The 24,057-nt window shown below is 38.9% G+C and overlaps 1 protein-coding gene across 13 annotated transcripts in view; it reads left to right on the top strand.

The window, feature by feature from the left end:
- Positions 1-24,057, top strand: part of mmd (disintegrin and metalloproteinase domain-containing protein mind-meld) — a 747,894-nt gene that overhangs the window by 61,762 nt on the left and 662,075 nt on the right. The window lies entirely within an intron of this gene.

Genomic DNA, 24,057 nt, shown 5'->3' with positions numbered 1-24,057 from the left:
TGTATTTATCTTTGTATTTAAATCTATATAGGGCTTTAACCAGTATGATTGACTTAAAGATATGATTCTGTGAATTTTCTGTAATCCTAATCCATGTGTTAGACATAGTTGAAGCTGTTTATTATTTTTTTTTTTTTTTTAACGTTGCTTTTATATCTTGAATCTTTTCTTTGTGAGACTAACATGAGGTTTATCAAATCTTATATTTTTAACTTAACTAACAGTCATATTGACTGATACAGAGTTAGATGGCCCTAAACACCGATTGCTGGGTTGGGAGGTCGTTGCGTCTAAGGCGGAATACGTTAGAAATCCGATTCAATCCCCGAGCGAGAAAATTTGGGTGCGAAGACAGTTTTTCTTTGTATGACTCTTTTTGCTTCTGGACTTCGTCTTTCACTGCGAGGATGCCCAGATCCCGGTGGATGTTTTCGTTGCGAACATACCAAGTGATAGTTCTTAAGATTTTTAATTTTGTGCGTGAGTCCGATGAGCCAAACTCGGTCGAAAGCTTGAGATACGTCGAGGAAAATAGCGCTGTAGTATTCATGCTGTTCGAAGGCTGAGCGTATTTCGGATGTTAATCTGTTCACTTGTTCGATGGTTCCATGGTTTCTTCGAAAGCCCAATGATTCCATTAAATAGTTTGCAGACGACCTCTATAGCGCATTTTGGAAGTTCGATCAGCATCTTTGGGGTCAATAGGTCACCACCGGGAGCCTTTTTTGGATTTAGCTCTCTTATGACTTTTTCGATTTCGTTCGGCCAGAATGAAGGTGCGGCTGGCTGAGGGGAGGACTCTGGCTGAATTTCTGGCAGGAGGAATGAATTTGAGGCTGGGTTTGGCTGGAAGAAACTTTGGAGATTTGTGGCGAATGTTTCAGCTCGGTCTACGTCACTGCGAGCCCAGCATCCCGAAGAGTTTCTTATCGGGGTGGTCGTTTCAATTGGGGCGCTAAGATTTGGGTGGACCCTCCACAGGGGTACTTTGTGCTTGTTGGCGAGAGATTCTGGATGTACCTCAGCTGTGCATTTTCTTCCTGTTGGTGAAGAGCCTGGTCGAGTGATCGGGTTGCTTCCTTAAGGCGTTGTTTTGAAGCTGGTGATCTGCTGTTTTGCCAATCACGACGCGTGCGCCTCTTTTCTCGCACGAGCTGTTAAATTTGCTGATTGGATTTGTAGTATCGATTTATTAATCGGTCACCAAGTAAATTGTCGAAGTCCATAAATTGTCCTTCCGAGATTGAGTAACGAGGAGGGCAGTAAACGGCAGCGATTGAAAGGTGTAATGCTTTTCTCAGGTGAAAATTTTCGTGGGAATTGATAATATTTAGGGCTGCTTTAGTCAAGTTAGCGAATAAGGCGTAGTCAAACCTAGATATTATTAAAGCCTTATAAGAAATAAGGGATTTACTTGGATGAACTCCGAAGTGACAACCACTTAGCATTTGTAGAAACATATTTGTTTAATTTGATTTTGAAATAATTTTGTTAACGTGTCGTTCAGACGAGTTGTTAGAACCTATGATTCTACCCAAATAGTTGACACTATTTAAATTATTTAAGGTGATGCTATTACACTGTACGTTAGTCTTCTTCTAAGGTTGAAGTGTATAGTGGCTGATTTATTTGCATTAAATGTAAGATTGATTAAACTACACATTTCCATAAAGAGTTTCACTTTCTGCTCTAATTTAGATTTAGCCAACAAAAAAACCGTGTCATAGACTAAAAAAATCGTCCGCGTACTGACATGATTTTTGCCTAGATTATGAAGCTCAAGAGTGTCAAGATTAAATAGAATTGGGCTAAGACAGCTTCCCTGACTAACCCCTTTGTCGACTATAACCTATGCCTTGCCCAAAGTTAAAATTATTTTATTAAGGAAATTGATATTAAATTTAATATGGGAGCCTAGCATCCCGAAGAGTTTCTTATCGGGGTGGTCGTTTCAATTGGGGCGCTAAGATTTGGGTGGGCCCTCCACAGGGGGTACTTTGTGCTTGTTGGCGAGAGATTCTGGATGTACCTCAGCTGTGCATTTTCTTCCTGTTGGTGAAGAGCCTGGTCGAGTGATCGGGTTTCCTCTTTTCTCGCACGAGCTGTTCGATTTGCTGATTAGTTTTGGAGTATTTGTTTCGGTCTACTTCTTTCCCATGAGGAGTAGAGACTTTAGCTGCCGCAACGAGTACTTCTTCCAGGGCGCTCGTGGTGTAGTCGATGTCCGATTCCATGTTAAATTCCGGGGCGAGTTCTATGTGGGCACTCACGTACTTTTTGTATTTTAGCCAGTTCGTTTTTGGCGTCGTCAGGCTGAAGGGGTGTTCGGTTATTTCTGGGCTTTGAAGAAGCGTAAGAAGCACATGCGAGTGTTCTGATGATAAGGCCGAGACTGCTTTGGCACTTATTAGATTGCGAGGTATGTTTTTTGTTACTGCAAAATCAATAAGGTCTGGGAGCTTTCGTGAGTCTGTTGGCCAGTATGTGGGACTTCCAGGGGAAACGTAGTCCAGTTTATTTTTCACATTTATAATTGCATTGTACAATTGTTTTCCTTTGGGAGTCACTAGACGTGATCCCCAGTGCGTATGTTTGGCGTTGTAGTCTCCTGCGGCTATAAATCGATCCCCAAGTGAATTGTAGAAGTCCATAAATTGTCCTTCCGAGATTGAGAAAGGAGGAGGGCAGTAAACGGCAGCGATTGAAAGGATTCCGTGGCTTGACTGAATTTGTATCGATATGGCCTTATGTAAATGGTGTTTAAATTTTTTATGTAAATGGTGTTTAATGCGTTCTCTGATTAGAACTCCAGTTCCGCCGTGGGCTTTCCCATTTCCCGCCGTGTAGCCTTTTATTTGAAAGTTGTATTTGCTTGTAAGATGTGTTTCCACCAGTAGCCTAACGTCAATATCGTTTTCGGTCAAGAATTGTGACAATTCTAGTTTATTCCGTGAGACACCATTGGCGTTCCACATTGAAATTCGTAGCGCCTGCATAGATTATTTAGACTGTTGTGCTACGAGCAGCTGTATCACCACGTTCTGGTTTTGAAGCTCCATCATACTTTGTTGGAGGGTAAGCATCATAGTTTCCGTTTTGCTGTGAGGCTGTTCTGGGGCCTGTTGAGCGCTTTGAGAGTTAGGCTGAATTGGAATTTCCCTTCCAGATCGTAGAGCATCGGAATAGGAGAAGCCGTTGGTGGTGTTTAGTGGACCGAATGAGGATCTCGCAGCTTTGGCGAAGAAGACGTCTGGCGTATTTTTTGACGCAATGTACGCATTCTGTGGATTTTGGTTGCACGTTGCGGTCGCTTGACGCATGCGACTCTTTAACTCTTTATACACCATACATCCTCTATAGTTTGCCGTATGGCTGCCTCCGCAGTTTCCTCATTTCTTCACGGTACTGTCCTTGTTTGTAGTGCAGAAAGCGGACTTGTGGGCGTCCCCGCAGACTACACAGACAGCTTGTAGTGTGCAGTAAGACCTTGTGTGTCCATACTCTTGACAGTTAGTGCATGCAGTGCAGTTGTTTTATTGCCTGCCGGAGTACTCTGCGGACTAAGCTTGCTTTTAATTTGGATGTAGCGATCCATTCCAGTCTGTGTGGCCGTTGCCGCTTTGGCACTTTCCGAAGTTGTTGTTTTTGTACTCGTAGTCGTTGACGTCGCCGTACTTTGAGTTGCAGAGGTTTTCGCTGTTGTTGCAGAAATTTTAGAGCGGCTAGTTGTTGGTGCGAAATTTGTTTCCGATATTGGAGGGGGGGTTTTACACTGCGAACTCCATGACGCGGGAGTCGGAGTGAGCAGAGCGGGAGAGCAAGACCGTGCCCTTTGGGTTTCAGCGGTCAGTGAAGCCGGGTTGCTTATAATCGCCGATTTTTCCACTTCGGTTTCGCGGGTTGAAAAGTAAAAGTAAAAGCCGTTTCTTTGGTTCACTGAACTTCTACGCTCGTTCTTTTGATCGTTGCTCAATGAGCTCATTGCGTGGCTCTTATTTTTTTTGAACAATGCACTAGCACATTACAACTGTTATAAAAAGCTTGTCTGTCGCTTTTAGTAAATTGTAATTTAGCGTCTTTTCGCTCATATTGGGTTACCCCAGTTTTTTGATTAGCTGTATTATGATGCAGTTTTACCGGAGCTCGGACACAGCACGTCCGCTCAGTTCGGTAGTTCGTATAGTTCTGTTTTAAATTAATAATATAAAACTCCTTCGAATTTAAATCAGCAATTAATTTGGGCTGTTTTTCTCCTGTGGGAACTTAATTTTCAGGAAAAAATGGTCAACTATTATGTTTGTCATGAATTTCATCAGGATATTCTAAATCTACTTCTAAAATATATCCTGTTTCTCCTGAGGAATCAGTATTTTGTACATCAAATGAATTAGATTCATTTTCATTTACAAATTTAAAATTTGATATTGGGAGTTTTTTGGCTCAGAGCCCAACCATATAAATTATTTGCGTCAATATACGACAAATAATTTGTCGGCTTTTTTTTATCATAGTTTCTCATGTACTCATTATTTCCCTTTAAAATTCTTTGAGTACATAGAGTCAGTCCTCCACGTACACCTCTTTTTAAAAAAATTGTACATGTTAGGATCACTTATCAATTCTAGTTCTACTTTTGTATACTTCAGCATAGCATCCCATGAAATAGATGGGGCTGAAACATAATTAACCGGGTCTTTATCTTCCATGTTGGAAGCTAATTTTTCTAAACTAGAATTTAAAAACCTATTGGAATCTATGTACTTTATAATATAATTAGTTTTCCCTTTTCAAAAATGGTCTGATTTAGAGCAATATATAATTCTTTAGTTGAGGGTATTGGTTTCAATTTACCCCCTAGAGCATTAATAAAGAGGTGCCAATCATATCTAGATCATTTTTTTACGCTTCCAGTCAGGGCCGTAGCTAGAGCCTCGGGGGCCCTGGGGCAACAAGAAAATTTGGGGCCCCCTATACGGAAGTCTTTTGTCAAATTTTAAAGTACGCTTAGGGTTGTCTATGTGTGAAACGTTTGAATTTCCCGCGCGTATAGTGGTCGCGAACACTGTTCGATACCTCGATTGACGCGAATCAGCTGCTCAATTGAGGTGCTATTGACAAACAATAGGATCGGACAATTGCATAATTATTCTGCTTACAATTATATAATTGTTAACTTGCGCGATGAAACGTATTTATCCCAGCGGAGCGAAAAAAAGAGGGGCAAAATTAAAGAAAGAGAATGAAGCAAAAAAGATTTCCGGGAAATTCGTTAAGTGGTTATCATCCACGCCTGCATCGTCTCTTGATACGGGAACTGTTCAAGGTATATGAATTGAAATAATCAATCAATTTACAATTTTAAAATATTTCATAAATTATGAATGATCCAGGCTGACAATATAAAATTAATTATTTATACGGAATTTATATCCATTGGCCACAGAACCACAACCACTGCCAGAATCATCCCAAAATGAAAGAGATTGCGAGGTTCCTTCGTTCGATGCGAGTAGCGCGAGCGCTATAACAAAAACAGATTCACTTCCTCCTATCAGTGCAAAAACAGGGAACACTTTTCCTGACGTCATTACGGACTCAATCATCAAACACGCTATTATTTTGTCTGGCCCAAAACAACCTCCGGGTCCTTTCCCAAAAGATGAAAAACAGGACGGACGCCTTTTCTCGAAAAATTTTTACGAGCGTTGTTTACGAGCAATGGCAAAAACACGGTACATCGGATGAGGTTCTTGAAGAGGATTTGAAGAAAAATCATAATTTTTGGCGCAAGATACTCGAAAGAGTTTTAGATGTCACGTTGATGCTTGCCACGTGCAATTTAGCTTTTCGAGGACAATGTCACAAATTCTTAGATAGTAATAAGGGAAATTTCTTGTCTGTAATAGAATTATTAGCAAAATACGACCTAAAATCTATTGGAGATGCCTGATCAATCCGTAACATACTTGAGCCCTTGTATTCAAAATGAACTCATTGCTCTTCTTGCTAAACAAGTTAATGATTCCATTGTTTCTGAGTTGCAAGAAGCTCTTTTTTTCTCGGGGATTATGGACACAACTCAATATAGTAGCAAGATAGATCAATTGAGCGAAGTTTTTCGTTATGTTAAAATTGTGTCTGATGAGAGAGGAAAACCGTCCAAATTAGAAATTTTTGAAACTTTTACATCTTTCACTGAAGTAAGAAATCAATCTGCTGACGGCCATTCTAACCTCATCATATCATCGATTAAGAAAAAAGGATTGAATATTCAGAAATTGCTTGAACAAGGCTACGACGGCGCAGCCGTTATGAGTGGACGTTTAGGCGTTCAAAAAAAAAATCACTAAGCACCTCATGCTTTGTTCGTTTATTGCGCCGCTCACAATTTGAATCTTGTGTTAAAAGATGCTGTTCGCGAAAATTCAGAAATCGCTCGTTTCTATGATATTGTACAAGATATTTACAATTTTTTCGGCAACAGTATTGTACGATGGCAAAATTTGCAAACACCTACAGAAGAAAAAAATGTCTCCAAAACAACCATAAAAACATTGAATCCCACACGTTTTTCAGGAACTCATGACTCGATTTACGCGCTGAAGAAAAGATTGCCTGATTTTAAGAACAATTTATCACGTATTGTTTTGACTAGTAAAACTTCTAGCGAAAGAAACGAAGCGTTGGGACTTCAAAAACGTGTTGAATCACTGGATTTTGTTAGTTGCTTGGTTATTTTGTGCAAAGTTTTGGAAAAAATTAATATTGTATCAAAAGCTTTTCAAACAGAAACGACAGATTTGATGAAAGCACACGAGTTATTGGAAAATGAACACATTGAAGTTTCTTCTATGCGGCAATCATTCGAAGAATTTTTAAAGGAAGCATGCGATTTATGTTCAAAACTTGGCATCCCTTTACAGTTTTCAGAGAAAAAAGTGCGCAGAAAACGGAAAAAACATTTTGATGAACTATGTGTAGACGAAAGACTTTCGAATCCTAAGGAAAACTTCGCAGTGTTTGGATAAAAAACTGTTTTTTATCCTTTGGTGGACATAATTTGTTTCCAATTGAAGTAGCGATTTGAAGGTATGAAATCTGTTCTGGATGTCTACAAAATTGTTCAACCAAAATTCATAATTAATGCCACTGACAAGGAAATTTCGTTAGAAGCCGAAAAATTCATGAAAAATTTCCGTGATCACATTTCTTCCACATTTCCATCGCAATTACTCTCGTTGCGTTCAGCGTTCAGAAAAGAAATCGGTCTGATTGATAGTGTGAAACAACTAGCTGAAATGATCATAATTGAAAACAGTTCCTTAACGTCAAGTTACTCTGATGTATGCACTGCTTGTATGATGTTTCTGACACTTCCTGTCACAGTTGCAACGGCGGAAAGATCTTTTTCGAAATTGAAATTGATTAAAAATTATTTGAGAAGCTCTATGGGGCAAGAGCGATTGTGTGGATTGGCCCTATTATCGATTGAAAATGAGCGAGCAAGAAAGATCGATTTCAGCCAAGCCATCGACGAATTTGCGGCTTGCAAAGGGAGAAAGCGGCGTTTTTAATGGTATTTACCAAATGACATATGTTGAACTAAAGCGAAAACATGTTTTGTATATTATCTAGTAAAACTGTAAAAAATTTAGAATTTTTTTATTTTGTTAGACTATTGTGATCCCGGCGGGGCCCCTTCCTTTCGGGGGCCCTGGGGCACCGCCCCACCTGCCCCATGCTAGCTACGGCCCTGCTTCCAGTATTTGTTATATAAAGCAATTGTCTCCTCTTCCAAAGTTTTTACAAACACCTTCATACAGTCATGTCCTGTAATTTATAAAAAGTAATAAAAATAATATTATTATTAATTTTAAAACTTATAATTTAATGTTTTGAATTTATTTACCTTCATTGGTTCATAATTTGTTCAGATACGGGTTGTATTTACGAGCTACATAAAACGAAACAGCACATGCCGTATGTTTCTGTACAGGCTTGGTGTACGAGGCGTTTGGATTATTAGAGACTGTGTGGTAATTTTCCAAAACCGCCTCAATATCCGCATAAATTACCACGGGTGGTGACAGTTTTTTATAAAAATTCTCAAATTTGGTTTTTTTTTTCTCAATTTCTACAAAAGTATCTTTCGGAATTTGAGTGATTTACTTGTGGTTTACACAATGTTTTTATACTTGTTATATATGCATAATGCAAACAATTATCTTTAGGATTTTCTATACCCAATATATCGATATGGTGGATTTTAACTTCTTTAGTCCTAATTGTAGGACCTTCTATGCGACCTTTATAAATTTCATATACATTTATGCTGTAATTTAATCTTTGTTACTCATATTTTATAATAGGTTGACTAATATCCAAAATTCCATAAAATGAAGTTCTGGGCAATTTTTCGCGAGCTAATTTTTTTTGAGCTGATGTATCAAAATTCAATTATATACTTTGTGTTATAGGAAAAATGTTATCATTTTGCCACACAAGTTTCCTTAATTCTGCTCTATGATTGGCAGAATGTAAATGAATTCATTCCTTAACGAAAGCATAATTTTGCTTACAATCGGGACAAAAATTCGTTTTACCAACTGGGCGGTTTGTCTAGCCCTTTTTAATGTTGTTGGCTGTTCTTCAATATCCATGGGATGTCCATCTTGGGGTTTAGTTTCCTGGGGCTCAACAGCCTTCCGTTTTACAATTGATGAGACTATATTCTACAGTAGGTCCTTGATTCCTGCGTCCTTGGATTTTTTGTCGTTGATTTTCATTCTCTTTTTCAGACTCTGTTGTTCGCGAACGATAGAAAACTTTCGCCAAACCGTTGCCCTGAGATTTCTTTTTTAACTCCGAGAAGGCATTTCGCGGTCTTTCACCTCGCTCATAATGGGTATAAACTCATTTACACTAATAATTTTAGAGCACAAGTCACACGCAACTTTCGACTCCTTTTATATATATATAAGATGACTTCCCTCTCTTTCTCATGACTTCCCTCTCTTTCTTTTAAGCGAACGGTCGTGTTTTTTTTGTGCGCACTGCGTTTAATTCACAATCTTAAAGCCTAAACCGTATCGCTTCGCGAGTGCTGTGGTATATTTGGAGTCGAATTAATAATTTGTCTAAATTCTATTCCAAGCATAGCTCAGCTCTGCTTCTTCCCCGGCTTATCTCTATTTCTGCATTTCTCTTTTGCACTATTCAAAGCTCTCGCTTCGGCTTCCTATTTGGCACAGTGCTTCAAGGTATTGTGTTTTTATAGGGTATTATAATTTTGTCCAAAAGTGTGCAACGCAGTGAAGGAGACATCTCCGACCCTATAAAGTATATATATTCTTGATCAGGATCACCTCCTGAGTTGATATGAGCATGTCCGTCTGTCCGTCTGTCTGTCTGTTTCTACGCGAACTAGTCTCTCAGTTTTAAAGCTATCGACTTGAAACCTTGCACACACCCTTCTTTCCTTTGCACGCAGTATATAAGTCGGAACGGCCCGGATCGGCCGACTATATCCTATAGCTGCCATATAACTGATTGATCGGAAATGGTATAATTTCGGTGTTTTTAGAGTTAGTTCAACTAACGTATAACGTACGTATAACGTATGTTCAACTAATGGTATAACTTCGGTGTTTTTAGAGTTAGTTCAAATTTGACATGAGAGCTATTTTTGGCAAAATAATACGACATGCCAAATTTCATAAGGATCGGCCGACTATACCTTATAGCTGTCATATAACTGAACGATCGGAAATGACCCAACTTTCGTGTTTTTGAAGATAGAAAGCTGGAACTTGGTACAGATTATATTCTTGGTCAGTTAATCCAAACCAAATTTCATAACGATCGGCCGACTATATCTTATAGCTGCCATATAACTGAACGATCGGAAATGGTTTTTGGTAGAAATACCAACTTTGGTACTTTTGAAGATAGATGCTTGAGACTTTTTTTAGATTTTGTATTGTAATAAATTCGATTATATATTCATATTCCCATAAGGATCGGCCAACTATATCCGATGTTTGCTATATATATCCGGTTTAAACTGCAAGGGTATATAAACTTCGGCTCCGCCCGAAGTTAGCTTTCCTTTCTTGTTTTTTTTTCGCGGTCTTTCAGAATTTGGAAATGGATTGTGCATCAATAGAAGCATCAGGTAGACTTCCAGTATTCATCATAAAGCTTAGAGGCCCAGACGACCGAGGGGCGCTCGAGGAGTTAGTAAGGAAATTTAAAATTCTATATTTTAAATAAGAGGGACAAGAAAGAGATGTAATAGAGTAGAGACCATTGTAGTTCGAACATAATACCCTAAAAGGGTTATGCAGTGCATATGTCGAACTACAATGGCTAAGGAACAGAGGACTAAAGTTTCGAGTCCTTCTATTAGGAATGTTAAAATTAAAGCGTGTTAGTAAATGCTGGCTATCTACATCCCCGTTAATAAGGTTATGCAGAAAAACTACACTGAGCATTGTCCTACGATTTGTTAACCTAGGTAAGTTTATAAGTAAAAGTCTGCTACTGTAGGATGGAAGCTGAAGATTTGCATCCCAATATAGAGCTCTAAGTGCAAATATTAAAAAGTTCTTTTGTATGGATTCTATGCGGTCCTTATGTACTCCATATTGGGGACTCCAGGCACATGAACCGTACTCTAGTATAGGACGGACCAAAGAAATAAATAATGTTTTGGTTAAATAGGGGTCATTAAATTCTTTTGACCACCTTTTGATAAAACCAAGGACTCCTTTAGCCTTATTAACCATTAAGGAAATATGGTCGGCACTTGTAAGTTTGATGTCTAATAGGATGCCGAGATCATTAACATGGGTTAAATTTTCTAAGGCAATCCCATTAATAGAATAAGTAGCTTGCAGAGGGCAAGAACGATAAAAAGACATATGTTTGCATTTTGATCCATTAAGTATTAGATCATTAGCTAAACACCATTCTTGAAAGTTATCAAGGTCAGACTGAAGACTGCCTTGGGCTGAAGGATTTGTACTGAAGACAAAGCTTTACATCATCTGCATACATAAGAACTAGAGAGTTCGTTGAAGCAGGGGGCAAGTCATTAATAAGAAGCGTGAATAATAGCGGGCCAAGTTGACTTCCTTGAGGGACGCCAGATGTAGCACGGACCAGACGGGACTGTATGTTTTTAAATAAGACTCTTTGTGTCCTTCCATCTAGGTAGCTGGAGATCCACGTTAAGAGGTCTTTAGGAAAACCCAGCATATTCAGTTTACTCAACAAGAGTGAGTGATTAACTGAATCAAATGCTTTGCTGAAGTCTGTGTGAATTACATCGGTTTGATATCCTTTACAAAAGCCATCTATGACAAAGGATGTCAACTCCAGTGAATTTGTGGTGGTGGAGCGACGCTTGATAAAGCCATGCTGACAGGGAGAGATGATCGAAGAGCATAGGTGTTGCAAGTGAGGGGAAATTAATTATTCAAATAACTTTGGAATTGCCGACAACTTAGAGATGCCTCTGTAGTTGGCAGCCTCAGACTTTTTCCCTTTTTTAGGGTAAGGAAATTATGAATGATTCCTTCCACTTAAGGGGAAAAATCTAGGTTTCCAAAGATAAGTTGAAAAGTCTAAGAAGAGGTTTGCACAGAGCCCTGGCACAGTATTTTAGCACACACCCTGGTACTCCGTCGGGGCCTGGCGAATAAATGGGTTTTACCCTTAAAAGACCAGATAATAAGTTGTTCTCAGAAAAAAACGGACAGAAAATAAGATTTGCTGCTTGAATGTTATATGCGTAAGGCTGATCAGTCAATTTAGGAGGAGAATAAGTTGTTTGAAAAAATTCTGCGAATAGATCGGCAATGGCCTGATCCGAAGTCGCAGAGAAATTTTCAAACGTAAGCAGGGGTGAAAAAGATACGTGTTTACGCTTAGTGTTTACAAAATTATAAAACTGCTTTGGATCCTGAGTAAATTAAGTCCGGCAGCGGTCAATATAATTCCTACAACATTCAGCGTTATGCACGGTAAAATTCGACCGAGCTAGTAGGTATCTTGAGAAATCAACACTACTGCAGGTTTTTTTATACTTAAGTAAAAGCTTTTTTGTTTTATTTTTTAGGGTAGTGAGGCACCTTGTAAAAGGATTTGTTGAAGCGGACGGATATTTCCAAGGCACACATGAGTCAAAAAATTTATTTAAAGTAAAATAAAATTTTTCTAAAGTGACATTAAGATCAGTGCACGCCAGAATATCAGACCAGTCAAATGTATCAATAAGGCTATTAAGTTTCTGAAAATCAGCTTTACGGAAACAGCGAATCTTATTTACCACGCTCGGAGACATCTGATTGTTACCAGGAGTGGTTTCGATTGAGACCTCCAGCGTGGGGTGATATGGATCCTTTGGGGTTGAAAGGGGAAAAGCTCTGGAGAGCTGGAAAGATGGTGAGTTATCGACGTTGGACCACTTTAATTCTGGGATATTAAAGTCGCCCACCGCTACGAGTTGGTCACGATCCGTCATAAGATTAGAGACGTATCGAATGGCGGACAAATGCTGCCAATATGTGGGCGGTTCAGACATAGGAGGTATATATGAACATGTAATGTATAAAGATTTCACGGACATAGTGATTTTAACGCAAATAAATTCTATGTCACCAAACTCTTGAGATTTCAACCTTCAGAAGCAAGAGTAGAGTCTACCGAAATGAGGACTCCACCTCCTCTTCGCTGAGATCGATCCCATCTAAAAGTGGTGTACTTACTTGGAAAAACTTTGGAGCTAAAGATCTCCGGATTTAACCAAGTTTCTGTTAATGGTATTATATGGGATGCAAAGAAAGAACTATCAGAATATAGCTCGGGGAGTTTGCTACGTAGCCCCCTAGTATTCTGATAGGTAAGAGTTAGTTAGAAAACTAGTTTTTTGGGTAAGTGGCCAAAGAAGAGGACGAGGGTTGGTCAGTGGTTCCGTAATTGGGAAGTCACACTCCCACTGGTTTATTAACTTTTTGCTTCACGGAACTAGGCTGATGTTCTTGGACGAAAAGATTCTCTGGCCAAAAACTGGGAGAACAAATCGTCTTGAACATCAGCCCGGGCACACGAATCTTGAAAGAAGACGTGCGCCTTGTATAATTATATTTAAATTTAATTATGTCCTCCACCTTTATATCGGCTTTAGTTTTGGCTTTGATATAAGCCGAGATATCAATCTCTGAAGTATCAGGGGCAAGCCGAGAAACAAATATATGTTTCGATGGAGGAATCACCTGTAAGGGTTTTGGTGTCGCAGGTACGAGAACTGCAGCATCAGTCGGTGCCGGTGGTCCGGACTGTGGAATACCCTTTTGGGTGACTCTAATGGGGGTTTCGTTCCCTAGGACCTGTGGCATCACTTGAAGGGATGCCATGGCGGACATATCAGACAATTGCTCATTATCCCTGAGAAATTCTGACGAATTTTTCTCAGTTCTAGCCCTTGGGGTGGCCAGAGATATAAGCAGCTGCATTAATGTCGGCTGAGCAGGCTGAGGCGGATCAGAAACAGCGGATTTCTTACGCTTAGGAGACTCCGTAAGTAGCTGAAGGCTGCTAAACTGATTGTCGCTATGACAATTGCCGTAGCTGCAAGAACGAGGATAAAGAAGAATCACTAAAACAGCCACTGGCCATTGCCAAAAATAACTAGGAAATAAATTTTTTGTCAACATCTCGGAGGTGTCAGTCGAAGCTCTCTACAAGATACAGAACATCACAAAATCGTCAGGATGGGCGAACGAATAATTAGGATTCTCCAGAATACGGGAAGGGAAGATCTTTAATGCGGTATCATAGGACCCAATACGGTTTAATTGTGTCAGATTTTCAATACAAAAGCCACCTCAACTTAGCCTAAGTAACCTAACGGCCAGCACGTAGGTTCCTCTCTAGTGGAAAAAGTTGATAAGCTACTCGGATTTCGTTTCGTTTCCAGACTTCAGTAAAGCATTTAATTAAGAATTAAGCCGGTCCGGGAATTTTTGGGTCCGCTATTCGCTTTTATCTATATATATAAAAATCAATTGCTGTTCGTTAGTCTCGCTAAAACTCGAGAATGGCTGAACGGATTTATCTTATCTTGGTCTTGAATTATTTGTGGAGGTCTAGGGAAGGTTTAAAAGGTGAGAAAAATTCGAATAATTTCCGGGAAAATCCTCAAAACAGTATTTTTCTATTTCCCATACAAACGTTTTCTAAATAAAATGGAGAGTCAATTTGTAATTTATTACCGCTGTATAAAGTTCAAATTCGCATGCGCGTTGGAGGATCTAATATCGCGTTCCGAAACTCAACAAAAGTGAAAGTGAATCGCGAACGCGACAAAATTGCATAGTCTCACAGCTTCATATAGCTTCGAGAAAATTAATTTTAGCTAACTTCAGTTGTTAATCTGTCCGATTATTTTTTTAATAAGACTATATAGAAATCGAAAGATAAATCTTAAGTTTTGTCACAAACGTTAAATTATAAATCTTAAGTTAAATTTCTGAACGCAATCATAATATTTGACATTAGATTTGACGCAGTGGCGCAGTTACGTGAATCACAATCGAAAGATGCACAAGAAAATGTCAAATGAAAATGTCAAAATGTCAGCAGCTAGGCTTGAGCGAACACGATTGAGAGTTAGGCAAACGCGTTCTGCAGCAATTGATTTGATTCGGATGTTTAATTAATAATGCCGCGACCAAGACGATCGAATCTTTCCCGACAAAGCCGTAATGCAAGAAGAATACAAAATACTGCAAATGAAAGGACTGAAGAAGAACAAGAAATTGCACGTGAACAGCGCCGCAATAGTATGGCTCGACTTCGTGCTTCTCAATCACGAGAGCAAAGTGAAGCAGCCCGTGAAACAGCTCGGTTGGCAATGCAGAATCGTCGAGCGAACAACAGAAGTCAACAAATAGATAATTTGCGACGCAGAACAAGATATTTAGCTGATTTGAATTGAGCTGCGTTTCGATACAATTGCAGCAATGATTACAGCTTGCATCCTAGCGTTTGCATTGGGCAAATGGACGTTGTTTGCGAGTATTGTGGTGCATTAAAGTTTTCCGGAGAAACGCCTGGATTATGCTGCGTTAATGGTAAAGTGAAATTGCCAGTGTTGACTCCGCCACATGAGCCATTGTATTCATTGCTTTGCGGCGAAACACAAGAATCACGCCACTTTCTTGCAAATACTCGAAAATACAATAGTGGTTTCCAAATGACGCCATTTGGGGCAGACATTATCGAAGAAGGAGGTTTTAATCCGACATTTAAGGTATTTATTTTTGTACTTACATAGAATGTAGTTAAAGAATCTGGTTTTTATTTTGTAGATACAAAGACAGATTTACCATCGAATTGGATCATTACTACCTTTCGAAGATACACAGAATAAATTTTTACAAATATATTTCATGGGCAACATGGAAGAAAAACTTGATCGACGCCTAGGGATCAATGCAGGAATGAAGCGAGCAATTCTTCAAGACTTGCAGTTTCTGCTTCATGAACATCATGCGTTGGTCAGGTTGTTTAAGAGTGCTTTAGAGCGCATGCCAAATGATGACTATAGAGTTGTCATCAAAGCAGATAAACGACCATCTGGAACACACGAACGCACATTTAATGCTCCAACAGTAGTCGAAGTTGCCATCCTGATTGTTGGTGAACAATTGGAATGATGGTGTTTTGATAATGAACAATTATCAAAATAATCCAGATGCAGTGTGCAACATAAAAACAATCGTCTATGGGCATAGTGCCCATATTTTGGATGAATGCACTATAGGACGTAAAAATTCGCTTGGGGAATTGCATTGGTCATTTAGGGATATAAGGAACAATGATAAACTATTTTACGTCCTTTTGTTACTCCTTTCAGGCGTTCACGGTTAACGTACGCTGATGAATTCAATGCTTACTTAAAATCATCGCAACTGTGGCGTAATGTTGAAAAAAAACTGACCAAGAATATGCACGATCAAATGCTTCAGGATCCATCTTTTCTCTAAATAACTGTTAGATATTGGCGAGGGTAATTTTGCTGTACGTGAAAATACTGGATGTACTTGAAATACTGAAAAGCATTTATTAACCAAAATAAATGAAGAAAAAACAGCTAGCCCTTATAGAAAACAAAAAAGGGCAAAACAACGTTTGACGGGGTCGCTAGTATGTATATAGATCCCAATTTCATATGCAGACAAACAAGTATTTTATAGAGTTAAATTTAATACAAGTAACTTTTTATTTTACTGACATTGAAAATTATCAATGACCAAACAAAATTAAAGTTTTTATTATTGTGCTAAAAATGATAATTAACGTATGTGTAAGACCAAATTAAGTGTTTCAATGTTCATTGAGTTCCTCAACTTAGATTTTACAAGGTTCATCTGGCTAAAAACTCGTTTGAGGTTTAATTACAATCGAAGCTAACGCTTTAAATCGGTGATTACCTCTCGAAACGACGTTTACAATGAGGAGAGGCGACTGTTCTGGAGTCATTCTCGGAGGCACCCCAATTCCAGCCAGCCCTACACCCAAATATCTGGGTATGACCCTGGATAGAAGGCTCACCTGGAAAACTCACTTGCTGCGCAAACGGACGCAAATCCGGATCAAGCTACGTCAGCTCAACTGGCTCATTGGAAGGAGGTCCAGGCTGAAGCAAAGGGTCAAGCTTCTTATATATAAAGCCATTGTAAAGCCAGTCTGGACCTATGGTATCCAGCTATGGGGAACGGCGTGTCTAAGCAGCCAAAATATCATCCAGATCGCCCAAAACAAAGCTTTAAGAGCTATAACCGGAGCTCACCTGTACCACGATAACGCAACAATCCACGCCCAACTGGGAGTCCCATCCGTGAAAGCAGAAGTTCAGCGATTCGCCAACAGATACGTGGAGAGACTGGATCGACATCCCAACCCTGAGGCCATCAACCTGTTAGACAACAGCTACACCACTAGGAGGCTAAAACGGACTCACCCACTGGACCTTTGCCAGTCGAACGAATGGGACTAAGCTGCATTTCTAGATTTATCCACGCCCACTAAAGGGTTCACCATAAAATTCTAATTGAAACGTCAAGGCTTAAACAAAAATTAAAGTTAAAAGTAGTTCGTAGGAAAAGCAAAAATCATATTTGTACATTATAACATATTACTCAATATTCCAATAAGCTAAGGTATCATCAAAAAATTTAATTATTGTTCATAATTCCGGACAGATTTTAAATGTAACTTTTGAATGATTGATAATACAAAAAAAAAAAAAAAAAAACCTCTCGAATCCACACGTTTTAGTAGTGCTGCCCAAATTTTAACAAATACTATAGGTTGCTAGTTTAATTTAAAAAAATGGCAAATTTCCTGCCAGCAGCTAGCTCAAAATTGTTCCTGCATTTGACGGTTGAAAAATGCCAGATCTGGCCGGTAAAAGGCTAAGTTGGCAGCACTGCCCATGAGTTAGAATGCTTTCTTGCTCTCTGACTCCCTCTCACTTCATTCGTTGTTTTTCTTGTACTCATTCATTCTATTCCATTCGGATGTATTCTATGGCTGAGGCAATAAGAATGTATTCCTGCAGACCTTTGATGGATATTCCTGAACGTTGTTAGAATGATTTAAATTGTGCCGAAGTGAAACTCGGTTCGTTATCCTTCAAAATAGTTTAATCAAGTGGAAATGTTTGAAGTATTTCAAAAGCCTTGAGTCAATGTCAGCCTTACGTTCTCAAACCTTTGGAGAGGGTATTCTAATTTTGGTTAAAAGTGTGCAACGCAGTGAAGGAGACATCTCCAACCCTTTAGAGTAAATATGTATATTCTTGATCAGGATCACCTCCTGAGTTGATATGAGCATGTCCGTCTGTCTGTCTGTTTCTACGCGAACTTGTCTCTCAGTGTGAAATTTATCGTCTTGAAACTTTGCACACACCCTTCTTTTCTTTGCACGCAGTATATACAGTATACGGAACGGCCGGGATTGACCGACTATATTCTATAGCTGCCATATAACTGGTTGATCGGAAATGCTATAACTTCGGTGTTTTTAGAGTAAGAGAGTTGGGATTTTGCTATATTTGACAAAATAATACGAACCACCAAATTTCATAAGGAACGGCCGACTATAAATTATGTTTTAACTGTGGAGCCACGCGCTGTCCCTCGCCGCTGTTTGGAGAGTGAGAAGTTGCGATCCAATTGCCACCGTGGCTGATCTGGGAGAGGGGGTGATGACGCAATTGCCACCGTGGCTGGCTGCTCTTATGGATGAGCCGGGCGGTTGCCACTGGCTCTCTTCTCTCTTCTTATGAAGACTACGTCGGGAATAACTAACTCCGTTGTTAACGGCCCTTAAGGCTCGATATCCAATTTCAATTAATAAAGTAAATGTTGACGGCCAATGCCGGAGTTTTATTTTCAAGCCAATGCTCTTTATTGAATGTCAAGAAAAAACTGAAAACATAAAAGACTTTACGTAGCCTATGCGCGGCCGGTAAGCCGACCGCTCGTGTAGCAAAGTTCTGACACTAGCAAAATCAATATAACTCACCATACAGTGCACTAATAAGAACCAGGCACAGCCCCTAAAGATGTTTCTGCTAATTTTGCAACTGAACAGTCTGCATCTAGCTTTCTTTGAGCTCGGACGTTTACTTTTTCGCTCATGTCGCCTCTCGTTTGCACCGAGTACAGTGCAGAAGTTACTGCTACCCAACTTCGTGGTTATGAGGACGTTCGGTGCGCGTCGATCTGCCGGCACGGCCCCTAAAGATGTTTCTGCTGATTTTGCAACTAAGCACTAAGGTGATCCAATTATCACCCAAGATCTGTATCGTCTTATGATTACTCCTTAACAGTGTTAACAACTCTCCCCTTAGGAATATGACCGTCCCCGGTCATCTGGAATTTGTCGACGACTTGCTGGATCTCGAGTCTCGTCTCCTCCTTAGCATCATGATGAGTAGGAAGGAGCAGCTGATGAGAAGACTGGCTCCCAAGCCGACCGCGAACCAGGTGTCGATTGTTCCAGCCGATTTCACTTCTTCCTTAAGCCCTTGGATAACCTCCAAGTTTTAGTTGTTAATTCTTTGGAGAAGTGGCAAGCTTAGTGTGGAATCGTGGCCGATGATGTTGAGTAACGGAGATACCGCCGTGCCCGGAGTTTTTCTTATGGCTTCACGTTGGTTTGAGTATTTGGTGCCATTGATGAAAGGCACTCGCTCGAGGGCTTAGGTGGCTGGCTTGCGTCTCGCATAGTGCGGTACTCCCCGCGTGTAGGCCTCGAGCACAAGTATCATGGGTCGCCAACTAGCAAAACGACGCGTAAGTTGTTGTTACGCAATCGGTTACTGCTAATACGTTTGCATAACATTGCATTCGGCTACTGTGTTCTCCTTCAATTGCAGTATGGTATGTTTGTGTGATACATGGAAGATCGTGACTTATTTACAAATAGTTTTAATCTTAAGGTATGCGATTAGCACATGGATTATACAATCGGAGTATATGGACGCCTCTGGAAGGCTAATGATGGGGACTTCTATGGGGTGATCAACAAATACAGACTTCAAATCGTTTTGATTAAAAATTTGCAAGTGGCTTTTGCAAGTGAGACTGTAAGCATTCCGTTTTAAATCTCGGTTATTAGTATTCTATTTCTGGCCAAAAGTACCTCGTACAGGTGAGAAGTGTCAACTTTATTAACGGCCTCTGTTAATCCATTAATTTTATTCTGGGTCTGCGTTTTTCTTACAGCCTGCCGGTTATTTGAATCAATTAAACGTGCCTTGGACACTTCTAGCATATCGAAGTTGGCCGCATCATGTGTGCCCGCAATTACTTTGAGTGCGGTGCCAATGAAGTCTAGGCTCCTGGCCATCCTATGGTGTATTTTTAAGACAGACAATAAACTTCTAACAAGTTCGGTATCTACGTCTTTTTTTTTTTAAATACTTAAATTTGAAAAAAACTCACAAGAAAACTAAACAACAAGAAAGGAAAGCTAACTTCGGTCGGAGCCGAAGTTTATATACCCATACAGTTAAATCCGGATATATATCGCAAACATCGGATATAGTTGGACGATCTTTATGAGAATATGATAATATAACCCAATTTACTATAATACAAAATTTAAAACAAGTCCCAAACATCTAACTTTAACAATACCAAAGTTGGTATATCTACCAAAAACCATTTCCGATCGTTCAGTTATATGTCAGCTATAAGATATGGTCGGCTGATCGTGAAATTTGGTAGGTAGAATTATCTGACCAAAAATAGAATCTGTGTGAAGTTCCAGATTTCTTTCTTCAAAAACACGAAAGTTAAGTCATTTCTGATCGTTCAGTTATATGGCAGCTATAAGATATAGTCAGCCGATCCAAAAATATCTCTCACCTAAAATTTGAACTCTCTAACTTTAAAAACACCAAAGTTATACCATTTCCGATCAATCAGTTATATGGCAGCTATAGGATATAGTCGGCCGATCCGGGCCGTTCCGACTTATATACCGCGTGCAAAAGAAAGAAGGGTGTGTGCAAAGTTATAAGACGATAGCTTTAAAAATCTGAGAGACTAGTTTGCGTAGAAACAGACAGACGGACATGCTCATATCAACTCAGGAGGTGATCTTGATCAAGAATATATACTATATATATACTTTAATAGGGTCGGAGATGTCTCCTTCACTGCGTTGCACACTTTTGGACAAAATTATAATACCCTCTGCAAGGGTATAAAAACCGGTTATAAACCATGCATTCGCGAAAAAATACTTTTATTATAATTTACCTTTCGGTCAACCCTCTCATTATTAAGGGGTTATAAACAGTTGTACCGCGCAAAAATGTACATGTTTCTGGGTACTTAATTAAATTTTTTCATAAAAAAATATAAAAAATATAAAAAATAAAAAAAATATACTTAACAAAAATTTTATAGCCGAATTCCCGGTTTTTATATAAAAGAATTTTTTCCATGGTGTCTTGCGGTGGACAACATTTCTCAAAAACGGTTCATCCGAAATCCAAAATTCAAAAAAGTTTAGTTAGTATATTGTATTGTCTAGTCCGTGAACGAGGGATTTTTAAAAATTTTGATTAAAAAAAATGGCGACGTTTTTAACGAAAAATGTATTTTTTCAAGGTATAAGATTTTCGTTTTTTGTGCGTTGAAAAAAGAGTTTTCAAAAAAATTAAAAATCCCTCGTTCACAAAAAAATATAAAAAATATAAAAAATAAAAAAAATATACTTAACAAAAATTTTATAGCCGAATTCCCGGCTTTTATATAAAAGTATTTTTTCCATGGTGTCTTGCGGTGGACAAGATTTCTCAAAAACGGTTCATCCGAAATCCAAAATTCAAAAAAGGTTAGTTAGTATATTGTATTGTCTAGTCCGTGAACGAGGGATTTTTAAAAATTTTGATTAAAAAAAATGGCGACGTTTTTAACAAAAAATGTATTTTTTCAAGGTATAAGATTTTCGTTTTTTGTGCTTTAAAAAAAGAGTTTTCAAAAAAATTGAAAATCCCTCGTTCACGGACTAGCTAATATCAAAATTAATAAGTGGTTAAAATTTGGTGTTGATCAGATTAGTAGTTTTTTAGTAATCATGTCCACCGCAAAGGTAATTTCCCAAAAAAAAGATTCTGAGATAATAGCGTTTAAAGTTTCAAGTTTGTTCAAGTTTTATATGCAGATAGTGCGCTATAAATAGCTACAGCTTCGGTTCTAATGCTCCGATCGTTACGGTTTCAAAGCAAGAGAATGCCCATGAGCAGTGCTGCCAACTTTTCTGGACAATAAAATGCTAAAGTAACTTTGAAAACCTGCTAGACAGCACGTGCTGAATTTAAAGAAAACCAGAAAAAAGACATTTTAGTTTGGTGTAGTTTTGATGAATATTTTTGAATATTTTGAACATTGAACTGATAGAAAATTATTGAGCTCAATGAAATCGATATTTCCCTCAGCAGTGTACGAGTTGTTTGTACCAATCATGTCATGATCATGTTCAAGTACTTTTAAGGCACTTCGAAATTGTGGAAACATTTAGTTGCCCGTCGCAATCCATAACTGTGAATATACAAGTATATTAATTAATGTATAATAAGAAGTTTTTCGGGTCAAGCAGCAAGCAACTAGTTTCAATAATTAATTATTAGCCTAAGCATTGTTGGTCGCAAGCCGACTCCTTTTCGGCCGCTCGGCTTTAACTAATTCGGCATCTAAAGCTAGCGAGCATCCGCTCAGCACATTATCGAACGTCTGCGTCACTCTAGTTCGTTGTCTTATTTCGCTCGCACCCTAAATTGGATTTCACAAATATCTATATATATAAAAGAAAGTCGTGTTATGTTACACCACTTATAACTCAAGAAAGGCAGAAGATTTTTGAGTGAAAATTGGTAGGGAGGTAGCTTATAGCCAAGAGACGGACGTAGGATACTTTTTATCCCGTTCGACAGTTCCTCCCGTGCCCATACTTTTTTATTTAGGCAGACAGCTAAGAAGAAAATGTCAAATGAAAATGTCAAAATGTCAGTTAGAAACTAAGTCAAATTCAAAGTCAGGCTCTCAAATTTAACAACGAACCAAAAGGATTGTGTTGCGCTTCCGGGAAAGTGAAATTGCCTCAACTTGAAGCACCACCAGAGCCTCTGCACTCTCTATTGTATTTGTAAGAAATCAATATTAAAACTATTTCTATTAAATAAATAATTAACAAGTGGATTGAAGTGAAGTGAAGTTTAGTTAATAATGCCGCGACCAAGACGATCGAACCTTTCCCGACAAAGCCGTAATGCAAGAAGAATACAAAATACTGCATATGAAAGGACTGAAGAAGAACAAGAAATTGCGCCGCAATAGTATGCTTCTCAAATAGATTTTAATTTGCGACGCAGAACAAGATATTTAGCCGATTTGAATCGAGCTGCGTTTCGATACGATTGCAGCAATGATTACAGCTTGCATCCTAGCGTTTGCATTGGGCAAATGGACGTTGTTTGCGAGTATTGTGGTGCATTAAAGTTTTCCGGAGAAACGCCTGGATTATGCTGCGTTAATGGTAAAGTGAAATTGCCAGTGTTGACTCCGCCACATGAGCCATTGTATTCATTGCTTTGCGGCGAAACACAAGAATCACGCCACTTTCTTGCAAATACTCGAAAATACAATAGTGGTTTCCAAATGACGCCATTTGGGGCAGACATTATCGAAGAAGGAGGTTTTAATCCGACATTTAAGGTATTTATTTTTGTACTTACATAGAATGTAGTTAAAGAATCTGGTTTTTATTTTGTAGATACAAAGACAGATTTACCATCGAATTGGATCATTACTACCTTTCGAAGATACACAGAATAAATTTTTACAAATATATTTCATGGGCAACATGGTAGAACCACTTGATCGACGCCTAGGGATCAATGCAGGAATGAAGCGAGCAATTCTTCAAGACTTGCAGTGTCTGCTTCATGAACATCATGCGCTGGTCAGGTTGTTTAAGAGTTGTCATTGAACATTTAAAATAATCCAGATGCAGTGTGCAACATAAAAACAATCGTCTATGGGCATAGTGCCCATATTTTGGATGAATGCACTATAGGTCGTAAAATTGGAATGGGGAATTGGATTGGTCATTTAGGGATATAAGAAACAATGATAAACTACGGCCCTTTACGGCCCTTTGTTACTCCTTTTAAGGTGTTCACGGTTAACGGACGCTGATGAATTCAATGCTTGCTTAAAATCATCGCGACTGTGGCGTAATGTTGAACAAGAACTGACCAAGAATAAGCGCGATCAAATGCGTCAGGATCCACCCTTTCTCTAAACAACTGTTAGATATTGGCGAGGGGAATTTTGTGGTACATAAAAATACTGGATCTACTTGAAATACTGAAAAATATTTATTAACCAAAATAAATGAAGAAAAAACAGCTAGCCCTTATAGAAAACAAAAAAGGGCAAAACAACGTTTGCCGGGGTTGCTAGTTTG

Source organism: Drosophila bipectinata, chromosome XL, assembly GCF_030179905.1.
Source record: "Drosophila bipectinata strain 14024-0381.07 chromosome XL, DbipHiC1v2, whole genome shotgun sequence".
Taxonomy (NCBI): domain Eukaryota; kingdom Metazoa; phylum Arthropoda; class Insecta; order Diptera; family Drosophilidae; genus Drosophila; species Drosophila bipectinata.
The sequence above is the reverse complement of the archived record's forward strand: the minus strand, read 5'-3'. Positions and strand labels throughout refer to the sequence as shown.